At 38.3% G+C, this 16,709-nt stretch overlaps 1 long non-coding RNA gene across 1 annotated transcript; it reads left to right on the top strand.

The window, feature by feature from the left end:
• Positions 1–464: 464 nt before the first annotated feature.
• Positions 465–16,405, top strand: LOC122811048. Its single transcript, XR_006366196.1, has 2 exons — positions 465–610; positions 16,144–16,405. It is a non-coding gene; the product is annotated as an uncharacterized LOC122811048 (long non-coding RNA).
• Positions 16,406–16,709: the final 304 nt, after the last annotated feature.

The following is a 16,709-nucleotide window of genomic DNA, read 5'->3' as shown; positions in this document are numbered from 1 at the left end:
ACTGGCGTTGCTGACTGAGAGTTCTTAAAATCAGGAAAAAAGAATCACTAACTGTTATATGTAATTCTTATTTATATGAGTAGCTACATAATAGTCTGATATTTAATATCAGTGGCCTGCACACTAACAAATGCTGTGTGTAGTGACTTTCTTCAGTCATATGTAACTCTGTTTCCCAGTCAAGGCTTCCAAGCTAAGTGATTTTTATTTTGTCTGATTTGCTTAATTCTGAGTTAAATTGATATCAACATACTGTTTACTTTTTTTTTTACGCTGATCTACTGACCTTGTTTGTCCTATAGTTTATTAGTCTTCTCTAGGTTCAGAAGAGAAAAACTGAACCCATTCCAACTGTGTGCTTACAGGAGAGGCAAATCTTAGTGTCTTACCACTGGTTGGTGTGCTCTGTAGAGCATTTCTTGATGTTTGCTTTTGGGCCATAGGACAAGGGAGCACCCCCCCACACTTTTACAGCTGCAAAGGCCTGTAACGGAGGACGCACGTGCGTTGGATTTAAAACACAAAAGTGGGCCCGATCACATCATTGCTGCCTGCCAGACTCAAACACCCACAGGAAGGCTACTCCATTTACTTAAGGCAACACCCACAGGTAAGTTTAAGGCTCCATTTACTTCATTTATTTGAAGAAGCTTAAGGCTCTGTCTGGTGCTCTGTTTAAGTTATCAGTAGCTGGTGTGTTCCGTTTTAAAGTAAAGTAGCTGGTGTGCTCCATTTTGAGTTTGTCGCCAGGGTGATTGATGAGCAAACCAGAATATTTGTGAATGTTAATCAGAATGTTAATTAGGGTGTGCCTTATGAAATAGAAGAAACCTAAAATTTTAACGCTTGTCTTTATTAGGTGTAATCCACTTCCTCTTCTACCCTTCTTTATTTACCAAGCGTAATTCACCTTTTCTCCAAAGGCACTAGTTTTATGGAGAATTAAGTGGAATAAAGCTAAAACAGTCCAAATGAGGAACGATAAAATAGTAAGCCCTAGTAGGATAGTATTCATACTTTCAGCATATCTGTGCATATGTAAATTAACAGCAATCTCACGCATTTTTACTTACTGATGTCAGTAATTTGTGAATACGCCCACATCTGCATAGTTTTTAGAAAGAGATGCTGCAACATTTGTAGTAACTTAATGTAGTATTTCCATGATACTAGCAGAATATGGGAAAGTGAACTTCCGGTCTGTGCATACCGATACATCCCTATGCCTGAGTTTGTATTCACTCATCACCAGCCTTGGCCACAAACAACCTAAATTCCAGCCGTTTATACACACACACATTCACTTTAAAACAATGTTTTAAGGAGAGTCGATATTTTTTTCCACTGTTCAAGCTTTGTTATAGGCATCAACAAAGACCACACCATATCGGGCGATGTTGTAATGCATGTTGATAGGCATAGCACTGAGCTGTGGGCTCAGTCATCTTTGCATGCTGGGGCTGTGACTACGAGTTTGACAGTGTGTGGTGGCCTGAAACAAGTATGCAGTAAAACAAATCCTCTGGTTGGGAATACAGGGTGATTAGTTTCTTAATGATGACTTCTTTGAAAAACCTCCTGGGCAGTGCATGTTAGGCAGGCTATAAATGTTCTTGCTAAAATGGGGAACGTGGGTCTATGTCTTCTTATCGGCATACTTAATGTAACGGTATCTAAGTCAGATGTTCATATGTACCCAAGTCATGTGCATATCGATGGCTGAGGAATGAATAGTCATGCGGGTGAGAACCACGTCGTAATGAATATTCATTAGAATTGATTGACATCAACCGGCTGGAGTGGGGTTTGGGCAGTGCTTGCAACTACGCATCTGGTGAGCCAGTACACTACAATATCGTGTGTGTGTGTGTGTGTGTGTGTGTGTGTGTGTGTATATATATATATATATATATATATATATATATATATATATATATATATATATATATATATATACAAAACAAGGAACTGCTCAGGTATTTAAAAGCTTACTGGGTGAATACAGCTTTGAGCATGCTGCATCTGTCCTACTATTAAATATTTTATTTTATAAAGTACTGTTTATTTTCTTTTTTGAGGCAGGTGTATGTTTATGCTGATTGGCTAAGCAGGGAACTGCTCATCTGTTTAAATGTTTCCTGTATGCGCACAGCATTGAGAATGCTGCATCTGTCCTGCTGTTAAATATTTTATTTTAAAGTACTGTTCATTTTCTTTTCTGGGCCACGTGTGTGAGCACACTGACTGGTGAAGCAGGGAACTGTTCAGTTATTTAAAAGGTTCCTCCACTATTGCAAATATTTGGTTACCTGTCAGGTAACATTTCATTTAAATAATGGATAAATTAGCTAACATTTGGATTCAATTATGTTTGGGGGAAAAGGCAAAACATTGGTCTGTTCCTCTTAAAATTTGTGGTTTTGTGGCAAATCACTGGTAACGGAATTCACTAAATAATGATAGCCCTTTAAGTTTCATTCTTCCTATCTTTTTGGAAACACATGGTAACACAGAACACTATTTCAGCAACTTTCTAAGATTATACAAGCAATATTTAAAATGTGTCCCTGGTTTTGGGTCTTTGGCTCCCCCCAAATAAATGTTTCCTTTTTCCAGATTTCTTCTGCTGTGAAATTGAGAGATTTAGTTGGGTCAAGTGGATGCTGCAGTGGTAGTGTGGTTGCCTCACAGCAAGAGGTTCTTGGCTGTGGTGCCTTCTGTACAGAGTCTATATGTCTTCCCTATGTTTGTGTGGGTTTCCTCTGGTTGCTCTGGTTTCCGCCCATGTTACAAAGACATGCATCTGGAGCGTTTCTCCCTGAGCCTCTGCTCAAAATTGGCTTTGTTCCATGTCAGACTTTCCTGGTAAACAAATGTTAAATTTAAATAAATTTCAAGGAGCTGAGAGCTTCAGCGGAAGAGAAGTCTAGTGCTGCTTATTCCAAGTTGGTTTGCACTGTTAGTAGCACAACAGGTAGTAGCCTTACTTTTGATGCAGAAGGCTATAGGTTCTACTCCTAGAGTATGTACATGGATTTCTGGTACTGAACTGTGTTGTACTTAAGAGTGGATGCTGCAGTCCTGTGAATGCCCTCCTTTGGAGGAGTTACCTAGCAACCATGAACCTGTCATCAGTTTGCCATCCATTCCCTACAAGAATATAATTCTTCCCCTGAAGCTCTCAGCTCCTTGAATTTTTTGTATTTAACATTTGTGAACCCAGCAAACTCCTAGCACAATAACACACCCTCTGTCCACCCCACTATCCATATTAACCCACCCATAACTATTCTATTCTCTCTAATCTTTTATCCACCACATACACTCAATACAGACCCTACTCTAGTAATTTACTATGACTACAGCTAAAACACTAATGCGGCTATCCCATAATACCCCTCCTATCCATTCCTTATCACCTAAGCTGCTATGAATATGTACAGCATCATGAAATCCAATACCCAAACTCTCAGACACTAACCCTGCATTTAATATGTTTATCCACCACATAACCACCCCCTCTCCTAATTCCTCGACCCCCAATTACCATCACCTGACTAAATACCACTACGTTACCTTAAAAAACAAAAGCTATGAAAAAATCATAAACAAATTTTTAAGACTCATAAGCAACTTAAAAATTAATCTTATGAAGGATGGAGACATCCATCCCAATCCTGGCTCATCCACAACAGTAGATCCAAGCATACCATCTAACAACCCAGCGTGTACTACCCAGATTGATAGACTTCCAAACTCATTTCTCGTCTGTCATCTCAACATCAGAAGCCTAAAACAACAACATCCATAGCCTACATGGACTCTTAGCTGTTCACTCCCCTGATATCCTCTGCCTCACAGAAACCTGGCTAAAATCAATAACCAAAGATAAATACCCCCCCACAGTACAACATCCTTAGACTGGACCGGATCTCCAGGAAAGGTGGTAGGGTAGCTGTACTATACAAGTCTACCCTAACAATAACAATTGACACCCAACAGCCACCCGAGTTTGGCAATGCAGAAATTCTCATCACCAAACTAATAATAAACAAAAATAAATGCAGATACATTGCCTGCATTTATATTCCACCCAGCAAGAATGATAATACTTTAGAAAATATCTTACATTGGCTAGCTTCTAACTATCCCAGGAAACCATTGTCTTGGTGGACTTTAACATCTGAAACTCCCTCCACCCATTTAAACCTCCACGGGTTTACTCAGATCATTGACATCCCCACCAGATTTAGCAAAAATAGAGTCAAAGATAGTATCCTTGATTGGATACTTATTAACAGCCACCCCCAAAAGTACAAGTCAGGTACATTACCCGATGATCTAAGTGATCACTGCCTTACCTATATTATTAGGCTCAAAGCCGACATTCCCAACCAGCCCACCTACAAAACTATAAGAAACGTCAGGAACTTTAACCTTGAGAACTTCCAAAATGAACTCAAAGCATGTAATTGGAATGTCTTGAAATGACTCCCATTACAAGAAGCAGTTAAGTACTTCAATACCAGATTTCTGGCTATCCTTAACTGCCATGCTCCTACCCGTACCATCCGTGTAAAAGTCACAGTTGCACCGTAGCTATCTAAAGAAACAAAAAACAAAATTAAACTATGAAACAATGCCTGGGCCAGGTGGCATGTTACCAAAGCCCCTATGGACCAAGTAAGATACCGGCAGCTAAGGAACCAGATCAAAAAATCTGTCATTCTAGACAAAAAAAATCACTACATCCTCCTACAACAAAAATATCAGCTAAAACCTCAAAAGTTCTGGGCTGGTATTAACAATCTTCTTCACCCAGGCTGTTCCGCCACTCCTACCCCATCAGCTGCCCTTGATAAATCCCCTGTAGAAATTGCAAACAGCTTCAACTCCTTCTTTATTGAAACTATCCAGTCTCTAGCTACCCATCTCACTCCATCGGACACAAACACCACCTCTGGCACATCTAGCCCTGAACCATCCAGCACCCAACCCACTTTTACATTTCAAACCGTACCTACCAACCTGATCCGGACCTTACTCAAAAAGCTAAAACCTACTACACTAGCTGCCGACCACCTCTCAGCTGAATATCTTCAAAAAGCAGCTGATGCCACAGCACTTCCCATTTCTATTCTGTTTAACAGATCCATCTCAGAAGGATCCATCCCAGTAATATGGCAAACATCACTTTATACCTCTCCATAAAGGAGGAAGTTCCACAGAATTATCTAACTTTAGACCTATAGCCATTCTTTCACCACTAGCTAAAATCATGGAAAGATGCATACACAAACAAATCATGCACTTTCTTATTCAAAATGGAAAGCTCGCTGATTCTCAGCACAGCTTTAGGCCATTCCACAGTACCACCACAGCTCTTCTATCTTTCTCTGTCATCAGTCTTCATCATAACAACAAACTATCTTCAGCACTCTTCCTAGATCTCTCAAAAACTTTCAATATGGTCAACCATCAGCTATTGCTCTATACCCTACAAACCATCGGTTTAGACCAACACGCAATACAGTGGTTTCACTTCTACCTAAACAGTAAACAGCAGGCTGTCTTATGGCAGAGCAAGCTGTCATCCCAACTTCCTCTAACCCTAGGTGTCCCACAAGGGTCCATACTAGGTCCCCTTCTTTTCTCTATCTTTTTCAATGATCTGCACACCACCATCCCATGAGCCACCTGCATCCAATATGCAGATGACTCAATGCTAATATGCTCCGCCTCTTCTCCTACACAACTTCTAACCCTCATCCAGACCACTTTCAGCACGGCAGAAACATGGCTAGCTAATCGCTGCCTGCTTCTAAATCCTACCAAAACCAAGCTATTACCTTTCTCTCCTAACCATAGAATTTCTCCTCCTTCCTTCAACATCAAATCCAGCAATGACACCATTATCTTCCCTGATGACCATACAAAGCTTCTAGGAGTAATAATAGACAACAACCTTAAATTTGATAAACATGTCAATCACACTATTAAGTCCATCAACAAAAAACTTGTCTCCCTGTACAGAGACAAACCTTTCCTCACCCCCCTAGCTAGGGTAGCTATTGCAAGATCACACCTCCTCTCTACCCTTATGTATGCCTCCCCTGTACTCACCAACCTATCCAAAACCAATCATAACAAATTATCAGGATGTTACCATCATATAGCCAGATTCGCTACTGGCATGACTTTTAGGACCCACTATTGCAAGAACATCAAAGCACTGGGATGGCTAGAGTACCCTACCCTTCTACAGTTCAACCAGCTATAGTAGCACATAAAATACTCCATCACCCTGATAACACCCCTGCTCTCAAAAATATTCTCACCCCTCATAGTGCCCCCAGGCCATTGCGCTCAGCTGATAAACTAATGATACTGACCCAAAATTCCAACAACTCTGCAGGCAATGCTATATTTGCCAACACAACCAGTAAAATCTGGAATCTACTCCCTACTACCATTGTCAAGGAAACCTCACTGCCCCTATTTAAAGAGAACTTAAAAATACCTCATCTCATTGGCCGTGCTCTTGTTCTAAACCTGACTAACAACTTCACTAATACATGTCTTGCTACCCAACCTGCTGTTTAGCCAAGTAACTATGTCTCATAGCATTTGAATGCCTAAGTATTGTTAATTATGAGATTTGACTGTATTCTATATTCACATTTTCTGATACATCTTTGCCAATCAAATGTAATGCCTGCACATTGTGTATATTGATATCTGCCTGAATTCATTGTCTATATTTTTCTAAACATGTCTGCCTGAGTTCATCACTCAGTGATGTATGTACTGTCCCTTTTTTGGTATATGGAGCTTTTCTCCCCGGGCCTCCGCTGAAAATGGACATATATCCATTCTGACTATCCCAGTCAACAAATGTAAAATAAAATAAATAAATACATTTAATACAATCAGGAAGGTGAATCAAAGAATGAATAAATGTATGCATGGCCCTAAAAATGTTTGAAAACAGCCCAGAGGAAAGTGTCAAAGGCTCAAAATCATGGGCAAATTTTAAGCTTTACTCTTGTTACCAAAGCAATGGATGAAGGTAAAACAGTTCACACCATATTACCTTGACCTGGCCATGCCTTTTGACACAATCCCCTACTCAGGTGTAGTACAAAAGATGAATCATGTAGGAGCAAACACTTACATCACTAGCTGGATTGCCAGCTTGCTCACAGGATGCAGGAGATCAAAACAGGGAAGAGACCAGTCATCAACAGAGTCGTCCAGGGTTCAGTGCTGAGACTTTTTCTGTTTGGCATATACATCTCAAAAGTAAAAGGAAATACCAAAGGGCTTTGGTCCACTAAGTCTGAGATGACTGCAAGCTAGGAGCAGTTATTGAATCCCCAAATGACTTAACCATCATACAGGAAGGTTTGTCACAAATAATAACTGGTGTCAAAATCATGACAATGCCCTCTGAGAACTGACCCAATTATTTGGCATTTGGGAACTTGTGTGTACAGTGACATAACTTTTGACCAACATGTGCCCAGAGTTCTAAGAAAGCTTTTCTGTATTGCATAGCGTATAAACAAATTGTGACTAGATGTTGTCCCGCTTTACAAAGCTCTCATTATGTCGATCATTTTGTATAATGCCCACTTTGGCATGTATATGTCCAGCCTCATGAAACAATTGGAATACCTTCAGAGATAACTTACTAAAAGGATACAGGTCCTAAACAATAGGTCTTGCATGGACCACCTCAAAGATTTATTACTATACTCAGTGTCCTACAGAGTGCTTAGAGGTGACATGTCTGGCACACAAGGCATCCTCCGACCTAATACAGATGGACCTACTGAACATCAGCAAGTCAAATGGCATCAGAAATACATAGTCCAGTTATCTAAACTGAATGTTGTGGAGAGCTGGATATATATAACAGAGGCTACCACTGTTCCAGAACAGACTATCCATAAAAATAAAACAAAGCTCATCCGTCCATATTCAAATGCAACTTGGATTTAAGGATGGGTAATACAAAATGTACTCCAGGATTGCCCCTCATGCCACTAATGGATAGAGGCAGTTCCTAAATGCTGCATCTCTTACATGGGTCCCCTCAAATTATCTATGGTATGATCACGGTTATTCGCACTAGGGCTAATATGCAATTATCAGCCATAGGATAGGTAACACCAATCAGAAAATGTTAATTCAAGCACCAAAAGGGAATTGGCTAAGCTTAAAATGTCCTCCAAGTGAACCTACGTTGTGGTAGTAAACAGTTATAAAAAATTGTCTCCCAGATCATGCACGTAGTCCAACTGACTATAAAACGTGATAAAAAACACTTGCTGTACCAAATAAGACAGGATATGTAGCTCCAAAGCAAACGACCCGTTGTAGAGTAAAAAGATTTATTCAGCTGACAAAGTAAGCGCTTTCGCCGACTGGCTTCTTCAGACTTAATAAAATTACATAGAATCAAACTCTTTAAAACAACCATCATAATATCTGATTGGTTACATAATCAACAGAATTGCGCCTAAAAATTTAAAGTGAAATACACAGAACTGAACATGTAAACTCATAGCGACACTTCATGGATATAAACGCCGCATCAAGTTCTGACTAATACAATCTAAAACAATGCATCATTACAATACCTGACATATAACTAAATAGACATCTTAAAAATACAATGGTCACTTTTAGAATCGTTAATCTAAATATCATTAAAACATGATGTTCACATAGAAATCAAGTGCACGATCTGAGCCAGTCAAAATGCAATCATGTTCAAAGTAAAAAGCTGTAGTGACAATCTCAAGAATGAAATTATAGAGATCGTACACAACTCTTATGCTCTGATGTATAACTTGCATAAAGAGCATAACCACATAGGTGTAAAAGCAAAACACACTCATATAATGGTGTCATATATAATCAAACAGCGTTCCTCTGAACGCACTAAGATATAAGTAAAAATTCATCTTTCACGTAACAGTTGAGTCAGCTGTTAAAATAGCAATCGCTATTAAAACCATTACTTACTCGAATGACCCAGACGTATCCAATGCTATGATAGTAATTCGGACACGTCCTGAATGTAATCAGAACCAGTTGACGGTAGCAGTGTATAACTTCACTATCCGATACACATCCTGCGTCTGTTTGACGTGTCAAAGATACGTCTATACGTATATTAAAGCCATAGTAAATAATGTATATCAATATCAATTCCATATGCATTTAAAACATATACTCTTAATTCAAGAATACATAATACTACTATTTGTATACACTAACCGTCATGCGGTGTAACAAAACCCAAAAACACAGTTCTTATAACCTATAGTGGCAATCAGCAGCTAGATAAGTATCAGTTGTACATAGGACGTATCCATAGCATCTTAAAACAGGGTAAGTTCACATTACAGTCAAAGGCGGTATGCGAGCAAAACAAAATCATTATAACCGCCAGTGACCTCACCACAAGTCTTGAGTAACAAAGGTACATCATATATAGGGGCGGCATCAAACACCAATCATCAGACTAGTAAATGTAAATCAAAAAAAGGGGGATATTCCCTTGAGCAATTACCATTGTAAGCATGTACAAAACAAAACTTACAGTTCTAATTTGGAAATAGGGTGATTCGAATGAATAGTAACGCACGATGGTGGAGCAGAGGCCGCTGACTCTATCTGTTCCACCCCCCACCTTTGACATAACATCACAGACTATCTAATCACACCATCCCTCAAAAAGTCTCATCAAAACAATGGAAAGGGTGGATTAAGAGTGGTGGGCTCCTAGAAAGTTCCCCCATACGCAAGTGAAAAATATACACTAAAAACTATATGGAGCTCCAAAAAATGAGGGCAATTACACCACAAGTGTGTGGGGACTCGACTGAGTGTTCAAATATCTAGCTCTGTCCATACAGAATGAGATTCTATATTTATCACATGGCTAATAAGTCCTAGACGTAAGCCCCTGGTGCATATTGATTCATATATTGTCTAGACATAGTCATTTCGCTCTACACCTCCTCCTGTTCTTAAGGAAGTGTTTGATTTGCACCTTATCGTTTAGGCCTGGTGGTGTGTCTGACCTAAACCTAATAATCCACCTGGACTCACATTCAAGGGTCCTATTTATGATATCTCCTCCCCTAATACCTAAAGTTAATGCCTGTATGACACAAAAACAGAACTGATGGCTACTCCCTACTTGCTTAATATGTCTAGATAGTGCGTTAGTATCTGAACCTATTCTAATCTGATACATATGCTCTCTGATGCGTTCTTTTAACATCCTATTGGTCTTCCCTACATAGTAGCTAGAACATGCCTTACATACAGCAAGATAGACTATGTTTCTAGATTCACAATTGGTGTTAGTATAGAACAAGTACTGCCGTTTTGTGATGGGATGTACAAACTCAGTGGAATCACTGATATACCTACACTGATTGCATTTCCCACAAATTTTTGTATTAATGTGTAATGTATTCCTCTGATCAAAACCTAAGTTCACCCTAGGCTTACATAGCAGTCTTTTCAAGTTTGGGTGATTCTTGTAAACTACCCTGGGTTTTGGACCTACTAAATTCTGTATCTGCTGGTCTGTCGTTAGAATGCTCCAATGTTTGTCTAAAATATTGACAAACTCCTTGCTATTCCTACTATAGAAAGTAATAGGTTTCACTCGTTATCATCCAACCTATCTATTTGAATATATTCCCTTTGATCCATAAAATAGGGTCTGGCTCTTTCCATTCTCATATCACCAGCCTCTTTCATAATACTGCTTATATCCTTAGACCCATAACCCCTCTCTGTAAACTTATTCATTAACTCTATACATTCTAGCTGGTGTCGTTCGTCACTGGGGTTCATACGTGACGCTCTCATGAACTGGCCTTTTAAGATATTATTGAAAACATATGCTGGATGCATACTTTGTCTTTGTAGCAGGCTATTCCTATGACAAGCCTTTCTATGTATTGTTGTATTGAGGAGCCCATTGTCCATTCTAAAAATTTCAACGTCTAAAAAAGAGATGTTAGACCTGGATGTATTTGCAGTAAACTTAATAAAGTCAGTGGAAGAATTTAACATAAGTATAAACCTATCCAAAGTTTCTTCATCCCCCATCCAAAGAGAGAAAAGATCATCGACAAAACGTCGATATATTCTCACATATCTCTGGTACAATTCATTATTGCACATGAACTTGTCTTCCCATGCTGACATAACAAGGTTGGCGTAGCTATTGGCACAGGAAGTGCCCATAGCTACGCCATCCCTTTGATGATACAGAGTATCATTAAACACAAAAATGTTATTTGTGAGGACCAGTTCCAGAAACAAAGTCAATAATTCCACTTTACTATTGGAGAAATGTGTATTCGTTTTTAAATAATCACAAATATAGGATAGACCTAGATCATTAGGTATTACTGTAAATAAGCTGACTACATCAAGCGTTACCAAGATAAATTGTTCATCATTTTTCAGGTCCTTGGTACATGCATATAAATCCAACAAGAACTGTTTGCTGTCTTTAAGTATCAATACGTTCTTATCTACTAATGGTCTAAGAATGCTGTCTAGATATATTGATAATGGTTCAGTAGCCCATCCTTGTCCGGCCACAATTGGTCTCATGGGTGGATCTATTAATCACCAATCAGAAAATGTTAATTCAAGCACCAAAAGGGAATTGGCTAAGCTTAAAATGTCCTCCAAGTGAACCTACGTTGTGGTAGTAAACAGTTATAAAAAATTGCCCTTTTTAGATCAATAAGTGCCCCTTACACCCTCCGCCCCCACAGTCTTCAACAGCTTCCAGCACCTATGGGCTTTGTGCAGAATTCATGAGGAAAGAAGTTGATAGGAATGAACAGGAAAACCCTTATCATTCTAATAAATTCAGTTTAAAAAAATAAAGAATGATTGGATTCGCTATGTCTGGTGTCCTGCCAGCATTTAGAGAAACATCTGAATTAGAAAAAAAAATCCTTGATAATCCTGTTTTCTTGAACATCTCGTGAAAACTTTGATGCTGGTTGATCAAACAACTGAACTCAAGTGATTACCTAAAATACTAAAAGAGTGACCCCGTCACTCTAATAATGTTATAGTTTAGAAAATATTAGCAGATTAGGTACATCTGGTGTCCTGCAAAAGTACTGACAAATATCTGAAAGTTAAAAATGGTCCTTGAAGAGTCTGCTGCTATTAGCAACTAAGAGAAGCAGTCAGATTGACTGCACAAGCACCCAGTCTTTGAATGCCTTCCTGCAATGCTAACAGGGAAACTCCTATTATTTTAATAATTTAATTATTTAAGAAACAGGTTAACTATATCTAATGTCCTACCAGTATTTATAGAAAAACCTGAAAATAAAGAATGAACAATTTAAATACATCTGGTGTTCTGTCATCCTGAAGTGACAAAATGGCCTTGATGATTGTACTCCCATTAGCTTCTTGGGAAAGCAGTGAGATTGTTTGACAAAGCAATTCATTTCTCATGCTTACTTGAAAAAGCAACAGCACAAACGCTATCACTGTATTAATTTTAGAGTAAAAAAAAAATAAAAAAAAAAATAATGAATGGTACTTTTCCATGAGCAATGTGTCCTTACAGCTGTACACAGATGGATGTCCTGCCAGCTTTTACAAAAATGACTGAAAAGAATAAAACATCCCTAAAGATCAGAATCATCTTCTCCTACTGACATCTTGATAAGTGTGCTGAAACGAGCCACCATAAAACACTACAGACTCAGTAAAACAAAAAAAAACAATTTGAAAGAGACATCGGTTGACGCTACTTCCCTGGAACAATCTATTGGTGAACTGACTGTGTTAATTCAACAGTTGAATAAAAGAATGGAGAGGACTGAACAATTGCCATTCTTATCTCAGGCTTCGCAGCTTTCCCAAGTTTCTATTCACCCTACTCCAAGCACATCCACACAGGAGCCAAGGAATACGATTGACTCGAGCTTCGCTGGCAGTTTCTCCCATATTTTATCTACTGAAAAGAACTCTGTTACAGGTGAGAGACATGTTTCATCCGTAATCCATTAGGTGGGCCTAATGTTTCTGACACTCCCTGCCTAAACGATTTGTTAAAATCCCATAATGTTTTTAACAACTGTATTCCAAGAGACAGCAATAGCTTGTGTGACAAGTTAAATGAATTTGACCGTTGCTTGCTAAAAATTAAGAAGCTACAAATGTATACAGACTGTTTTAAGGAGTGTATTAATAGATGTATTGTACCTAACGTTTGCACTTATGATGCTTCCCCACTCTAGCTTCCACATGGAGCCGTTACAAATGTTCGACAAGCACATCACTGAATATATAGAACTTGTTATCAAGTACAATAACCAGTCAATTGAATCTCTCACCAAAGACGTTGTTGAATTGGATAAAAACATTACTCAGGATTCTGCTTTTAGTGACAATAAGTTTGAATATACTTGTATCCTGCACTCCACTGAAGAGCAAATGGATGTTATAAAATCTAGAAAGTTAAAACAAATGAGCAGAGACATGGATGACTATAGAACCAGTAATGCCTACCCGCCACCCCCTAATTCCCAGATATGGAGCCATCGAGCAATTGCAGATAAGACGTCAAATGAAAGTGTTAATGACAATACTTGTGATCAATTTGAAACTGAGAATGATGATTTTTTAGGTCAAGCGAATGGGACAGTTCCCAGACGCTCAGAGCATCTGGGGTATTGCAATTACAACCAGAATAGGAGGACATCTCATCATTTTGTAACCCCACAGTCCAGCAGAGGGCATTTCAAGAACTTTCGGGGGAACAGACGGAACCCATGGAGGGGGAGGCAACAGTTCCAATAAGTACGGATGCTGATATAGCACTGTGTTCCATTTTTCAGTTGCTACTTTTAAACATGGTTTCTAATTCTACAGGTGATTTTAAAGTGTATAATTTTTCTTCTTTAGATATTTCTACAGAATTACGTGATCTGTTTTCCAAGGGGCTTACCTTTGTCCCTGCAAGACAGATGAATTTGGTTGAAACCTTAAATGATTTGAAATTGTATATACATAAATTGAATCTGCACCTTCAATTTTAAATAATGTGTATGTAGAAAATCCCTTAAGAGTAGCAAGTACCTATAACCCACCTTTACATAATTCCCTTGCCTTATTTCAGAATATATACAAACTTGATATTAGAGTGCTACACAGTTGTAGTCATGGAAGGTCTTGTGTTAACAACTTAACCAATGATGAAAGATACATAATTGAATACATGAAAGGAATTTCAGGTGTTAGATTTATTAAACCTGATAAGGATGGTGATTTGGTTGCTATGGGCGAGTGCGATTATAATAATAAAATGAGATGTCTTTTGCACTCAGCCACATACCAAAAAAGCTCAGTCAGTGAAATGAATACTGTGTATGGGAGGATTAGGAGTTTTCTACATGATTTATTCATTGAAGGTTCTATTGATATACATTAGTACAACTTTTTTACAATTGAATACCCCATCACTCCCACCATTTTTGGGCTCCCCCAAATCCACAAGGATGTTAATCAGCCCCCAGTGCATCCCATAGTGGACACAAGAGGCTCGATTACACATCCTTTGGTGAAATTTTTAGATATTGAACTAAAGAAACTTGTTTGATGAACCCCACATTTGTATAGATTCATGGGACTTTTTGAAAAGACTGAATAATGTGGTGTTTAATAAAAAGTGTGTGTTTATCACTATTGATATAAAAGATTTATACACGATAATTCCACATGCTATTGGTGAAGAGTGGTTTTACGAATATTTGGCCAACAAAGGTATTGAGCAGGATATTATTAATAGTTATGACTCACTGCTGGACCTAGTTCTAAAATCTAATTTTATCTGGTTTGAAAAACAGCTTTATCTCCAGAAAGGGGGTATAGCCATGGGGTCCTGCTGCGGGGGCTTATGTGCCAGCATTGTTATGTTGATGTGGGAATCTCAGTTTTTATTCTCATCACCATATTTTTCCCACTGCAAATTGAAGTGTAAAATCGGAGAACATCTCTCTGATATTCATAATGGGAAGCTTACGAATGCTTTGGCTAGACACATTAACTCCTATAAAGAGCATAGATTTAAATTTATTGTTTTGGAAACATTACAAGTTTCAGGTAGAGGGGGAGCATGGCCATTGCTGCTTGAAAAAGCTGAGCTTTTCTGGCAGTTGCGACTAGGAGCCCAGAACTGGCCGGGGTTAAATGAAGCAGAATCACCTTTGTATCTGCTTAAAATGAAAGCTTGCCTAAGACGAGTATTTTGAAACTTTTGTTGTTTTTTTACATTATAGAAGTGGAATGCTCAATATTTGATATTGTAATTTTGTTTTTTAAAAGGGAACAAGTTGCTTTTCATGGGAGAGGAAGTGTACTTGGGGGTGTGTTTTAAAATGGCTTTTTGATTGATTGTAAATGAAGGGTGTGTAATGAATTTCAACATCTGACTGGATTTTATTATATTTAAAGGTGTGTCTCATTTTTATGTTATCTGATGAAGTTCCGTATTATTTTGGCGGGATGAAATCCTGTACTGTTTGCCTGAAAGATAATTTGGGATTTATTAAACCTTGTGTTGTCTCCATTGAGTTTTTTTTTTTTTTTTTTTTTTTTTTTACTAAGTGTGCTGAAATGACTTTCTGTGCATACCACTAAGGTATGATTGTGAAAATGACCTGTGTTCCCAGCCCTTCGCACAAACAATAATGACCATCTCTGCACATCTCTAAGGATAAATTATGATGGAAATTAAACAAGTAATGACCAATCTGTCCATGGCCTCCCTAACAAGAAATAATCTCCTTCTATACACACCTATGAGTAGGGCTAATTTTAGACTACGTGGTGGTCAGGGCAACAGTCACTACTAAGCCTGTATCAAAATACACTTGTGCTATTGGGGTGTTGTGGCTGCAAGGCCCCAGAAGTAGGGATGGCATAGAGTTTCTGTAATGCATTTTATACCTTATTTAGAAAGCTAATGACCTGTTAATTTTTAAACTAGCTGGAAAAGCTATATATTGCCTGTGTTTACTGATAATAATTTGGTGTTATTTTTTTCCTCTATGTTTTTGAATACAGGAAAAATTGGAAAAAGGCATGTGTTTGGAGTGTTGAAGAAAATAAGAGCACATAGATAAACAATGATGACATGCAGACTTGACAAAGAAGCCACAGCCAAGAACTCAACTAGAAAGACAAGCACTGTGAGATATCTCTGATTTGCAGCAACATGCCTGAGTTTGGCTCAAAAGTTTGCTCTGGCCTTTAAATACAACTGAAAGCTGGTGATTTGGGGAGAAAAATGTTGGTTTACACTTGATAAACAATACAAATCATTTGAGTTATAGACTTGTTTAATTCAGAAAATACATATTAATTCATATTTTATTATTCTGTGAACTTTTCAAGATAATAGTGCTATTTTTAAAATGTGAACCCAAATGGAAGCATTTATCCCTAATTATTTCTGGATTTGTTCATAATTCTAGGGGTAAGAGGTTGAGATTTATGCATTGCATTACTGTGCCATTGATCAGTTGTCTTCACTCGCACTCTGCCAGTACTTGTTCACTAAAGAAAACAACTTATCATGTGCAATAGTGATGTCTGACTGTGATGGAAAGTGAAAGGAATTATGACGGTGT

This window comes from Protopterus annectens, chromosome 9.part0, assembly GCF_019279795.1.
Source record: "Protopterus annectens isolate FY-2018-M chromosome 9.part0, PAN1.0, whole genome shotgun sequence".
Classification (NCBI taxonomy): Eukaryota; Metazoa; Chordata; order Ceratodontiformes; family Protopteridae; genus Protopterus; species Protopterus annectens.
This window is presented reverse-complemented; position numbering and strand designations above follow the sequence as displayed.